Genomic DNA, 14021 nt, shown 5'->3' on the forward strand with positions numbered 1-14021 from the left:
GATCATCTACAGAGAATGAAGTGACAAGGAAGGATGTTGGAGCCAGTGAAGGAAACAAAACTAATGTTTGGGGTGCCTAATATGAGCCAGGTTCTCTGTGAGGCTCTTTCATAAATGCAACTCTACTAAAGGGATTATTATTATTCTCACTGGACAGATAAAGAAACAAGCCTCTTTGAGTTTAAATCATTTGCCCATGGAAGGTAGTGAGTGGCAGAGGAAGGATTCAAGTCCCAGCCTCCAAAGCCAGTTAACATGGAAATGACTTTAAATAGCTGTCCTGAGGATTGTCTTCTCCCTCCCCTAGAGAATGGGGACTGCAACAATGCAGCTCAGCTAAAAGTGCAAGGTGTCTGGGGTTGTGGCATATGGAGTCCTGAGGGAAGCACATCTGGGAGCTGATTCAATCAGACAAAGGGAGAGAATAGAAGGATGTCCCGAGATTCCAGATGCCTGCCAGGACTTCTGAAGTAATCCTCTCTAGTCTAAATTGGCCAGGAATAGTAAAGAATTGAGATATACATACATTCAATTAGGAGTAAACAAGGGATGATTTAAAAGATTATTAAGTGCAGCAGGAGCTCTGATGAATGTCAACAAACTTCCACAGAGTTCTTATGATGGGTGAGACATCAATCTTTTTTTTTTCAAGTTGGAGTCTCACTCTGTCGCCCAGACAGGAGTGCAGTGGCCGCTCCGGGCCACCGCAGCCTCGACCCACTGGGCTCCGGCGATCCTTCCACCTCAGCCTTCCGAGTAGCTGGAACTACAGGCGCGTGCTACCACGCCCGGCTGATTTTTGATTTATTGTAGAGATGAGGTCTCGCCAAGCTGCCCAGGCGGGTCTCGAACCCGCAGGCTCAGGCAATTCACTCACCTCAGCCTCCCAAAGCGCAGGATTCCAGGCTGAGCCACCGAGCTCGGCTGAGACATTAATCTTGACTCTGCCATCTACTGATTCCGTGACCTTATGCAAGTTACTTAATCTCTCTGAGCCCCAATGTCTTCATTGACAAGTGGGAAAGTTTATAACAGTGCTTTCTTGGTTGTCATCAGAGAATTACATGAGTTACATGTAAATTAAATGAGTTATATGTAAAGTGCCTAGATAAGTGCCAGACATGCACTCAGTTTTAACATTTTATAACTGTTCTGGGCAGCTGAAGTCCCGACCTTGAAGAGCAAGTAGTAGGGAAGAGAGTCAGACACACACACTCTTTTTTAAAATTTTTTCAGTTGGAGTCACCCAGACTAGAGTGCAGTGGCTGCTCCCGGCCACCACAGCCTCGACTTGCTGGGCTTCAGCAATCCTCCTGCCTCAGCCTTCCAAGTTGCTGAAACTACAGGCACGCGCTACCACACCCGGCTATTTTTTTTTTATTTATTGTAGAGACGAGGTCTCGCCAAGTTGCCCAGGCGGGTCTCAAACCCGCGGGCTCGGGCAATCCACTCATCTCAGCCTCCCAAAGGCGCGGGATTACAGGCTGAGCCACCGAGCCCAGTTTGACACACACAGTATTTTTTTTTTTTTTTTTTGAGTTGGAGTCTCACTCTGTCACCCATACTGGAGTGCAGTGGCCGCTCCCGGCCACCGCAGCCTCAACCTGCTGGGCTCCGGCGATCCTTCCACCTCAGCCTTCCAAGTAGCTAGAACTACAGGCACGCGCTACCACACCCGGCCAATTTTTGATTTATTGTAGAGATGAGGTCTCGCCAAGTTGCCCAGGCGGGTCTCGAACCCGCGGGCTCAGGCAATCCACTCCCCTCGGCCTCCCAAGGCGCGGGATTACAGGCTGAGCCACCGAGCCCGGCCGACATACACAGTCTTAATGGAATGGTTTGTTAAGGATTCCACCACCACAGTAAGCTTGTAAATTTCCAGCCAAACTCAGCAGATTGGGAGCAGAGCCAGAGAAAACTGAAGTAGGAATTGCCCAAGGAGGGAAGTCAACAAGGAGGACCCAGTGAAGAGTGAAAGCATGCAGGAGCCGTGAGCACCCCAGAAGTGGCAGGCCAAGGGATCCAAGCCAGATATGGAGAAGGCAAGAGATATTCTAGGAAGGGTGAGCAGGTGAGGAAGGAAATCCTGAGGCAGACAGGTAGAAAGAAGTTAAGTCGTTTATGGTCAGAGTAGGGATGAAAGAATTTGAGATGACATGGGTTCCTCTGATGCCTATGTCCAAAGTATATTTGTCACAATGAGTGACAAGTTGGGCAGAATTTAGTGTCATCTGTAGTTTTAAATAAACAATTATGAAGCCGGGGTCAGAAGAGTCTAAAACAGGCAGGGGATGGAGTGGCCATTAAGGCTGTGAGGTGAGTGTTCAGCGCCTGAGGAGGGCAACAGAATGTGCTGGAGACCAGTGAGCAGTTGTGTAGACTGAGCCGGCAGTCAATGGGATGGTGTGCCCAAGGAGCGGGGAAGCCAGGGTCTGGAGAAGCAACAGATCAGAGAATGCCAGCCTGTTCAACAGAAGGTCAGAGGGCCAGGGCTGGGACAGGGAGAACAGGGCAAGCTCTTCATTTAGGATGAGAAGGCAGAAGGAGTATGGGTGAAAAGGGTGCAGGAGGGAAGGAAGGGTGTTCACCAGGCAGCTGGGACTGTGTGGCCCAGGGGCACAGAGACACCTGCAACAATCTGGGGATAGTTAACAGCGAAGCATTGTCCTGGCCCTGCCAGGAAGTGGGAGCGAGGCCAGTTCATGTCCCCTCACAGCTCTGCTTGGGACCCCCACTGCAGTGCAGGATGCAGGCTTGTAAGACCCAGGCCGAAAAAAGGAGCCAGCTCCTGAGTCAGTGCAGCTTCCTATTTCTGTACATTCAGGCTGCTGAGTAATGGCTCCAGAGGCAGTGCCAGCGGCTCACAGGGCGCAAGGGGAAAGTGAGAAGTAGGGCTTGGCACCTTATTTTGGGAGCTGCCGTCAAAGGCCCAGCCCTAGTTCTGTGTGCCTGATACTCGGTGACAGCTCTCACTGGGAGTCTGCATGGTCAGCCCTGTAGGTGCTGGTAGAGGTACCCAGAGAGGCAGCCTCAGTGAGAAAGACGAGCTCTGTGGCTTCCCCAAAGACAGGGAGGTCCGAATCCTTACTTCTTGAAAGAGACTCATCCAGACAGTCCTACTGGTCTTCCCAAGTGGGTCAGTGCCCTAGTCTGAAGTCCCTTAGGAGTGAGCCTTGTTTTCTTCCTCTGCTCACGTGTTGTTGTTTTTTTTATTACCACAAAATGATGGTGACATGCAGAACATGTACGAACTTTGCTCCACACCTGAGGTGTCAAGGTGTGTAGTTTGAGCTAGAGTGTACTTTAAGCTGGTTTCCAAAGGCAGGAATGCCACCTACACCCTCCCAGCCAGTTCCCCGTGTATCCCCAGTGATGCACACATGTGACTCTCCTGGCCAAGTCCCCGTGCATCCCCAGTGATGCCCACATGTGACTCTCCTGGGTTCTGTCTAATGTGGAAAGACAGTGACGCTAGTTGTCACATATACTCAAAGGTCAAACCTGTGACCCCATGAGCATGGTACTCTGGAAACTTGAGCTAACTGGCCCTGAGAACTTTTGAGCCAAGACTTTGAACAGATAGGTCCAAAGACTCTTCGGGACACTCATGGCTCTTGGATGGTAGGCCTGGTTGCCTTAAACCTCCAGGGGTCTTCCTTAGACACAGTCAGGTCCACTAAGTATGAACTTTGAATCCCCATTAATATCTTAATTTCCCATATACCAATCCCTTTTTTCTTAGAAAGTAAGTACTGTTAATTCCTTAGAATTTCTTCTTAGGAATTCAATTTCTCTCTTCTTAAGTTAAATACCCCTTATGAAATAGAGAAATTGGAATCCAATGGGATTGAGTGGTTTGCACTGAATCGTCATGAGAATTTTATAGCACAGCAGTGACTAGAGCCTCACAGTCTCTGCCTCTGTCAGGTGGCCCACCCTCTACCTGCTTGCCTCTGGCTTGTGCCAGTCTAAGACCCAAACCAATGATGGTCACAGTCTGGACATCACTACATCAGGTAGTGATCATTATTTCACCGGGGAAACTTTCTGATACATGCCTTTCTGTGACATCCCCAACAGGGTAGAATTCTATTGAGCTCAAAGATCATTGTCCTACAGTGAGAATTTCTAATGACTTTCTCTCTTGTTGGTCCATCAAGATATCATTTCAGACTTACTTGTAGACAGAATGAGTATCTAAAGCACAGAAATGCTCAGATCTTTGTTCTGAATTCCATGAGTTTTCTGTGTCTACTACTGGGACTTACTCATTTATCAGACTAAATGCAACAGCATCAAGGACGTAGATTTCTGCACTTGTTCTCTGAAAAGCTCAATTTCAGACTCAGGTTGGATGGGCACGTGACTCTAGAGCAATGCTAAAACTTTGAGAAAATACTAGAACTGAACAACTAAACAAGAGAGCCAAGATTCTACATTAAATTTAGGCAGAACTATTTTATGTACCTGGGGCAAGCTCCAGGCCCTTTTCCGACCCTACCTGTGTACCCCATCGTCTTATTCTCTCTTCTCAATCCCTGACATTCTTTGATTTGCACGTTTGAAGGAAGACCCAAAAAACCCTGGAATTTATTTATAAAAAATTGTGAGTGGTGTCTGCTACTCTCCGAGCTTCACAATGCCGCCCAAGGATGACAAGAAGAAGAAAGATGCCGGAAAGTTGGCCAAGAAAGACAAAGACCAAGTGAACAAATCTGGGGGCAAGGCTAAAAAGAAGAAATGAGCCGGGCTCGATGGCTCAGCCTGTAATCCCACGCCTTTGGGAGGCTGAGGTGAGTGGATTGCCTGAGCCCGCGGGTTCGAGACCTGCCTAGGCAGGTGAGACCTCGTCGCTACAATAAATCAGAAAATTAGCTGGGCGTGGTAGTGCATGCCTGTAATTCTGGCTACTTGGAAGGCTGAGGCGGAAGGATCGCCGGAGCCCAGCAGGTCAAGGCTGCGGTGGCCGGGAGCGACCACTGCCCTCCAGTCAGAGCGACAGAGTGAGACTCCGACTCAAAAAAAAAAAAAAAAAGAAGAAGAAATGGTCCAAAGGCAAAGTTTGGGACAAGCTTAATAACCTAGTCTTGTTTGACAAAGCCACGTATGACAAACTCTGTAAGGAAGTTCCCAATTACAAGCTTATAACTCCAGCTGTGGTCTCTGAGAGACTGAAGATTCGCGGTTCTCTGGACAGGGCAGCCCTTCAGGAGCTCCTTAGTAAAGGTCCTATCAAACTGGTTTCAAAGCACAGAGCTCAAGTAATTTACACTAGAAATACCAAGGGTGGAGATGCCCCAGCTGCTGGTGAAGACGCATGAACAGGTCCAACCAACTGTACATTTGGAAAAATAAAACTTTATTAAGTAAAATGAAAAAAAAAAATTGTGCAGAGTCAGGCTCGGTGGCTCAGCCTGTAATACCGCGCCTTGGGAGGCTGAGGTGAGTGGATTGCCTGAGCACGCAGGTTCGAGACCCGCCTGGGCAACTTGGCGAGACCTCATCTCTACAATAAATCAAAAAATTAGCCAGGCATGGTCGCGCGCACCTGTAGTTCCGGCTACTTGGAAGGCTGAGGCGGAAGGATCACCAGAGCCCAACAGGTCGAGGCTGCGGTGGCTGGGAGCGGCCACTGCACTCTAGTCTGGGCGACAGAGTGAGACTCCAACTCAAAAAAAAAAAAAAAAAATTGTGCACTTATTCTTACATGTTTAAACTTTAGTCACCTTCAAAGTACTCTCCATTTGATGTACTACACCTATTAAAAAGCTTTTTATAACTGTTCAAACAGTTTTCGAACTAGTCAATTTTGATGCCTTTTGGTGCTCCTGCCATTTTTTGTTTCACCTATTGCACATCCACAAAATGTCTTTGAGGACTTTTTCATCAGGGAAACAAAAAAAGTCACCTGGGGTAAGATGGGGTGAATAAGGAGGGTGGGGCATGGGGGTCATGCTGTTTTTGGTCAAAAACGGCTAACACTCAGCACAGTGTGTGTAGGTGCATTGTCTTGGTGAAAGAACCCATCGCTGGTTTGCCACAATTGGGACGTTTCTTCCACTAATTGTGACACAACCTTCTCAAAACTTCCAGATAAAAAGTTTGGTTGACTGTTTGATCTGGAGGAACAAATTCTGAGTGTACTACAAGGGGCCCACCCTCCAAAAGATAATTCCACTCTTTCAGCCTGACCCGGCTCCAGCTGCACCTGGATCTTTTTCCTGAAAAAGCAAGGATTACCATTAGGCCAGGAGGACAGTGGTATGCTCCTTCTGTCATTGTGACTGTGGTCCTACCTAGATGTGGACTTAGACTTTGAATTGGGCAATCTGGCACTAAGCCTAGGTCATATCAGATCTGGTCAACTGTCCTGAACCTTCCCTAATCGGGAGTTATTCTCACAGCTGGGCTTCCTTGGGGGTCAGGGTAGAAAAGAGTTCATTATAAAGCACTAACTGTGTGTTAGGCACTACGCTAAATACTTTATGTGGATCATCTCAATCTTTTTTTTTTTTTGAGTTGGAGTCTCACTCTGTCACCCAGACTGGAGTGCAGTGGCATGCTCCCAGCCACAACGGCCTCGACCTGCTGGGCTCCGGTGATCCTTCCGCCTCAGCCTTCCAAGTGGCCGAACTACAGGCGCGCGCTACCACGCCCGGCTCATTTTCTGATTTATTGTAGAGATGAGGTCTCACCAAGCTACCCAGGCGGGTCTCGAACCCGCAGGGTCAGGCAATTTACTTACCTCGGCCTCCCAAGGCACGGGATTACAGGCTGAGCCACCGAGCCCGGCTCATCTCAATCTTTACAACAATGCTGCGAGGGAATATCTTTATTATCCCCATCTTAAAGATCTGGAAACTGAAACTTAGAGAGGTGGAGTAACTTCCCCAGAGCTTGCGAATGGTGAAGCCAGGACTGAACCCAGGCAATCTGGTCCCCACCAAAGCTCTCTGGAAGCTGAGTCAAGCAGGAAGCCATATGGTGAGCAAACTCTAGCCATGGCCCCTGCCTGTTTTCCTCCAGCCTGCAATATGCCCAGGGAAAGCCGTCATCTGATGTCTGTATCATTCACTTGCACGTGCATGATAATTGCATGTTATGCTGTATTTTCCTATGTATGTGGCTAATTTTTAAAATACATTGTGAGCTCCTTGAGGACAGAGACCGTGTTCCACTACAGCACCACGTACATGCCAAGCAAATAGCTCAGGAGGTATTTATCCCCTGGGGCTCAAAACTACCTGAGGACAGTGATATTCAGCATAGAAAATCAGAACTGGATCTTGAAGATCTTCTAGAATTCAGAGTTTCATTTTACAGTTGAAGAAGCGGAGGCCTACCAAGTGGAATCAACAACCTCAGAGCTCAACCCTTTCAAGATAAAAGCTCCCAAATTATTCTCAGCTCTGGGACCACTGCTGGAAGTCTGTGTTTTATCATCCAACATGCGTTAAGAACTTGGGACCCAGAGATTGTAAAGCAATTAAAATCCTATGTCATTTCAGACTAACCATAGACTAATAGGCAGAAACGAAGGAGCCCTAGAAATCATCCTGTTCAATTTTCAGGTTGTAGATGAAGAAACAGGCCATGAGATGGCAAGTCACTTCCTAATTCTTGTCAATTGGCCAGTGTCTTTTCATGAAATGAGGTTCCCCCTGCCAAAGTTAGCGTAGGCACTGGAACGCACGGTTAGCCTTTTCCTGGTTGGGGTGTGCATGTCAGGGTGGGAGTGGGTGTGATTGACTCATCCCCAAAGCCAGCCTGCTTGGGGGACAGTGTCCACCCTTCAGCAGAGCCACTGGTCGCTCGCCCCTCTGTTCGTCCACGCTCTTCTGTCCCCCAAGCAGTAGAAGCCACAGCTGAGGCCCATGGCTGAGCTGGAACCTGCTGCCCCACTCCTTCCATCTCCTCCCCAGCCCTTCCCTTCCCAGCACCTACTCCGGCCTGGAGACCGAGTTAGGAATGTCACCCTTTCACAAATTATAACTTGGCTGCCCCGTGTCTCCTCCTTGGGTAAAAAGCCCAGCGTGGGGGAAAATAAGTGTCTCTATTCTATTTTGCCAAGGGCAAGAGGAACGAGAAGTTCCATTGCTTCTTTTTTTCTTTTTTTTGAGTCGAAGTCTGACTCTGTCGCCCAGACTGGAGTGCAGTGGCCACTCCCGGCCACCGCAGCCTCAACCCGCTGGGCTCCGGCGATCCTTTCGCCGCAGCCTTCCGAGTAGCCGGAATTACAGGCGTGCGCTACCATGCCCGGTTGATTTTTTGATTTATTGTAGAGATGAGGTCTCGCTGCCCAGGCGGGTCTCGAACCCGCGGGCTCAGGCAATCCACTCACCTCAGCCTCCCAAAGGCGTGGGATTTCAGGCTGAGCCACCGAGTCCGGCGCATTGCTTCTTAAAGACTTTGTTGGCGCATTGCTTCTTAAAGACTTTGTTGGCACTGAAGGATCATGTGAGTTGGGAGCATTAAAGAAGGTTGTTTTGTCCTCATCAGACCTTAACACTGACCTTCCTGGGGTGGCGGTGGGGGCTCAGCCCTGTCACTTTCATGCGCTTCAAAGCTCAGTATGGATCAAGAAGCTCTATGTATTAAAAGGCCTTTCTGAAGCCTGAAAAGGATTACTCCCAACAAGCCTGAGAAAACAGCATACAGCATATGGGAGACTGAGCTCTACATGGGGAATCTGTCAAGCTAACAAAGGGCTGGCTCTCCCAGGGACAGGAAGTATGGAAGGTTTGCTGCAGGGAAACCCATATGGTGGGAACGCTTCCCTCTGGCTGGGCTTTCCTGGAAGAGCTGAGCAGCTGGTTTCCCCATCCTTCCAGGCCTCCAAGCAGTGGGGAGAAATTTCAACTCTACTATCTGGCTAAATCTCACCCCCGATGAACCGAACTGTTTGCTTCCTTCTCACCTGCATACAGGCAACCAAATATTACCAGAGAAAAAGTCTCATCATCAGGCAAATGAGGTCCTCTATAATTCAGGACCACCAATTCCATATGGTACCAAAGGATGCTTGAAGATATTACTGTATTTCTCTGGAAATGTAACTCACATTCCTATCATGTACAACTGCTTAAACTTTCTTCACTCTCCCAAGACCTCTGATGCTCCCTCCTCACCCTCACTTTACACAGGTGTCATCATCTTTGCGTTATTTCTCTGAGTTACCACATGTTTATACCTATCTACACCAGCATCCTTCTTTCTTGCTTCCTGGAACAACTGAAGGGTTTTCTTCCCAACTGTCTAATCAAGACCAGTTCAGGCCAGGCACAGTGGCTCACACCTGTAATCCCAGCACTTTGGGAGGCAGAGGTGAGAGGATTGCCTGAGCCCAGGGGTTCAAGACTAGCCTGGGCAACTTAGCAAGACCTCATCTCTACAATAAATTAAAAAATTAACCAGGCATGATGGTGCATGCCTGTAGTCCCAGCTACTTGGGAGGCTGAGGCAGAAGGCTCACCTGAGCCCAGCAGGTCAAGGCTACGGTAGTTGTGACTATGCTACTGCACTCCAGCCTGGGCAAAAGAGTAAGACTTTGACTTAAAAAAAAAATTTTTTTTTTAAAAGGCCAGGTATGGTGGCCTAAGTCTGTAATCCCAGCACCGTGGAAAGCTAAGGTGAGAGGATTGCTTGAGCCCAGGGGTTTGAAACCAACCTAGGCAACTTGATAAAACCTTGTCTCTACAATATATCCAAAAATTAGCAGGGTGTGTTAGCTGGATACCTATAGTTCTGGCTACTTGGAAGCCTGAGACAGAAGGATTGTCTGAGCCCAGCAGGTCGACGCTGGGGTGGTGGTGTGTGAGCCACTGCACTCCAGCCTGTGTGACAGAGTAAGACTCTGACTCAAAAAAAAAAAGACCAGTTCCACCACTTGTGATTTAGATCCCGTTTTCTCCCACCTTTTCATAAACCTTATCTCTAAATTGTTCAGTCTCTCTCTTGTACATTCTTCTGTCACTCCCTCTCTATTGTATCCATCTCATGGTTATTTAAAGAACTTCTTATTCCGTTAATTTTTTTTAAATCGCTGAACATACCCTCTGTCTATGCCCTTATTTTCTGATTCCTCTACACACTCATAGTTTTTATGCTTCCTAGTTTCACTTTCTCATCTCCCAGTCACTCCTCAACCCTTTCCAATCTAATTTTGCTCTCATGACTCTACTGAAAAAGTTCTTACAATTGTCATCAGTGATATTTATGTTGTTTCATCCAACAGTTACCTTTCAGTCCTCATCTCAGCTCTATAGCATTTGACACTATTGAATGACTATTTCCTCTCTCTCTCTCTCAGTTTTTTTTTTTTTTTTTTTAAAGTCAGAATCTCACTCTGCCGCCCATGCTGGAGTGCAGTGACATGATCATGGCTCACTGTAGTCTTGATCTCCAGGGCTAATTTTTTTTTTTTTCTTTTTTTCCTTTTTTTTTTTTCTACAGATGCAGTCTCACTCAGTTGTCCAGGATGGTCTTGAACTCCTGGGCTTAAGCAGTCTTCCCGTCTCAGCCTCCCAAAGTGCTGGGATTACAGGCATGAGCCATTGCACCCAGCTTTATTTTTTTTCTTTAAAAAAAAAACAAAACTCTTCCATGATACAACACTTTTCCTGTTTAATTGTTATGTCTTTGAGCACTCTTGCTCAGTCTCCTCTGCAGGTTCATCCTTCTCTACATAGTCACTAATTGTTAGAATTCAAGACATGGAGTTCTCAAGTCTTTTTATTTTAAACTGCTCTTAAATACCACACCGTATTGCCCTATTAAAATGTTTAAACCTGCAATATATTATAAACCTCGCCTATATTTGCAAAAATTTAATTTAATTTAATATGAGTGCATACAATGACTGTATCACAACGTATTGACTTAGTCTCCTACTGTTGAAGTAATTTCTAGTACTTTGACCTTTATAAATAGCACTGCAATACACACGTTCATACAATCCTCTGTATATGTGACTAGATGAATGATGCTAATATGAATTACCACTATCCAGTCAATAATAAATTACAATGGAGAGACTAGGGATGCTTGGAATGTACACTTAATCTTTAGAAGTCAATAACATGGAGGACAACTACGAAACAATCACACAGCAACATTGTCCAGGACAAAATCTGAGGCAAATGAAACTATTTGTTTGGTCCAGGGTGATATATCTAAGATTTTCTGTTCTCCTGAGCTCTCAACATGAGAGGTATAACCACAGACTGGCAAGGGGTTCTGGCCAAGGCACTGCTCACTCTGGAAGTCACAGGCTATTTGCCTTATCCTTACGTTACACTTTGGCAGAATGTCAGTCCTGATGGAGCCAGATGAAACTTAAATGACTCAGAGGACATGGATTGACTGGAGACATTTCCAAGGCCCAAGACCAGTCCCAGAACTGATCTGTCAGGCCTGAAGTTGGATAGCTACAGGACAAAATAGGTCAGCAGAGGTCAATGCCAGACAAGTGGCAAGGATAGGACAACTGAACAGACAGGATGGGAAGAGTCATGGGCATAAGAGAGAACAGGGTGGGGAAAGTTGGAACAACTCAAGAGTTCCTCTTCATCTTCCCAAATATTTACTATTGGAGTACCCCAGGATTCGGTCCTTGGCCTGCTCTCTCTCTCTCTGTCTCTCTCTTTATTTTTTAGAAAGCAGGATTTATTGAGAGAATAGAAAAGCTCTCACAGTGGGAGGGACCCAAGAGGGTTGCCCTCTCTCTCTCTTTTTTTTTTTTTTTTTTGAGTTGGAGTCTCACTCTGTCGCCCAGACTGGAGTGCAGTGGCCGCTCCCAGCCACCGCAGCCTCGCCTGCTGGGCTCTGGCGATCCTTCCGCCTCAGCCTTCCAAGTAGCTGGAACTACAGGTGCGTGCTACCACGCCCAGCTAATTTTTTAATTTATTGTAGAGATGCGGTCTCGCCAAGTTGCCCAGGCGGGTCTCGAACCCGCGAGCTCAGGCAATCCACTCACCTCAGCCTCCCAAAGGCGCGGGATTACAGGCTGAGCCCTGGCTTCTCTTTTTTTTAAATAACATTTTTTCTGTCACCCAGGCTGCAGTTCAGTGACATGATTACAGCTCACTGCAGCCTCAACCTCCTGGGCTCAGGCTATCCTTCCGCCTCAGTAGCCTGAAAAACTGGGAGTACAGGCATGTGCCACCATGCCTGGCTTATTTTTGGATTTTTTGCAAAGATGAGGTCTCACTATGTTGCCTAGGCTGGTCTCGAACTCCTGGCTTCAAACAGTCCTCCCACCTCAGCATCCCAAAGTGTTAGGATTATAGGCTTGAGCCATCACACCTGGTCAGCCTTCTCTTTTTTGTCTACACTCACTTCCTTAGTGATTCATCCAGACTCATGGCTTTAAAGACTATCTATACACAGAAAATTACTGGTCTTACATGACTAGCTGACCTCCAACCTGAAATCCTGGTTGTATATCCAACTGAAAAAGTTGACATTCCCACTTGGATGTTTAACAGGCATCTCAAATTTAACATGTTTAAAACTAAACTTCTAATTTTACCCACCCCTAGCCTCTCAAATCTGATCACACCTCAGGTAATGGCAATGCCACCCTCTCAGTTTCAGGTCAAAAACTCGGAAGTCATCCTTGCTATCTCTCTTTTTTCACAACCTATATCCAATTTATAAATTCTGCTGGCTTTATTTTCAAAATATATTCAGGCTCTGCTTCCACCCATGAAGGGGCCATATGGTCACAGTCACTCTGTCACCATAAACAACTGAAAAACTAGATCAAATATTCGAAACAACAATTACCAGACATGGACAAACCTGTGACCCGCAAGGGAAGGGAAGCAGATGAGGGAAACCCGCAGTTACGGAGGCAGTTTTTAGATTTCTTTCTTTTTTTTTTTTTTTGAGTTGGAGTCTCACTCTGTCGCCCAGACTGGAGTGCAGTGGCCGCTCCCAGCCACCGCAGCCTCGCCTGCTGGGCTCTGGCGATCCTTCCGCCTCAGCCTTCCAAGTAGCTGGAACTACAGGTGCGTGCTACCACGCCCAGCTAATTTTTTAATTTATTGTAGAGATGCGGTCTCGCCAAGTTGCCCAGGCGGGTCTCGAACCCGCGAGCTCAGGCAATCCACTCATCTCAGCCTCCCAAAGGCGCGGGATTACAGGCTGAGCCACCAAGCCCGGCTAGTTTTTAGATTTCAATACAGGAAGGGAGAACTCAGAGCCCAGTGGTCTTCCTGAGTTAAGGAGACAGAGACAGGAGTTTGGGGAAGCCAAATCAACTAGAATATGCTAGCTAAAATGCCAAAGAGGCAGGAGCTACACAGAGAAAGAACTCCATATAAAATCTGAGACTCTGGCTAAATACCAGTTTGAGCATGCGTGGGGTGAAACTTTACAAGGCTGGGCCAAAGAACAACTGCTGGGGAAAGAACAATTATGAGGTGCTGAGAGCCAAATATTCTTGGAGCTCATGTAGGGCTGGGAATCATTCACATTCTGACTAGCCAGAGTAGAGAGACCTTGTGACAGATTGTATTTTCCAAAGATGTCCCAGTAGTCTCACATACTTTTCTGCATTGTGACCTTGAAATTACCACATCAAGAGATGGTGTTTAATTTCATTCTCCTTTTTAAAAAATTAAAAAATTTTGTTATTTCATTTTTTTGAGTCAGAATCTTACTCTGTCCCCCAGGCTGGAGTGTATTGGCATGATCACGGCTACCGCAGGTGGGGCTCAGGCAATCCTTCGCCTCAACCTCCTGAGTAGCTGGGACTTCAGGAACATGCCACTATACCTGGTTAATATTTTGATTTATTGTAGAGACAAGGTCTCACCATTTTGCCCAGGCTGGTCTTGATTTTTTTTTTTTAAGTTGTAGTCTCACTCTGTTGCCCAGGTTGGAATGCAGTGGTATGTTCACAACTCACCTCAGCCTCAACCTCCTGGGCTCAAATGATCCTTCTACCTTCGTTTCCAGAGCAGCTGGGACTATAGACACGTGCCATCATGCTGGTTTATTTTTATTTTTTAATTTTT

The sequence above is a fragment of the Carlito syrichta genome, unplaced genomic scaffold (assembly GCF_000164805.1).
Source record: "Carlito syrichta isolate Samal-C Ts95f unplaced genomic scaffold, Tarsius_syrichta-2.0.1 Scaffold130587, whole genome shotgun sequence".
Lineage (NCBI taxonomy): Eukaryota > Metazoa > Chordata > Mammalia > Primates > Tarsiidae > Carlito > Carlito syrichta.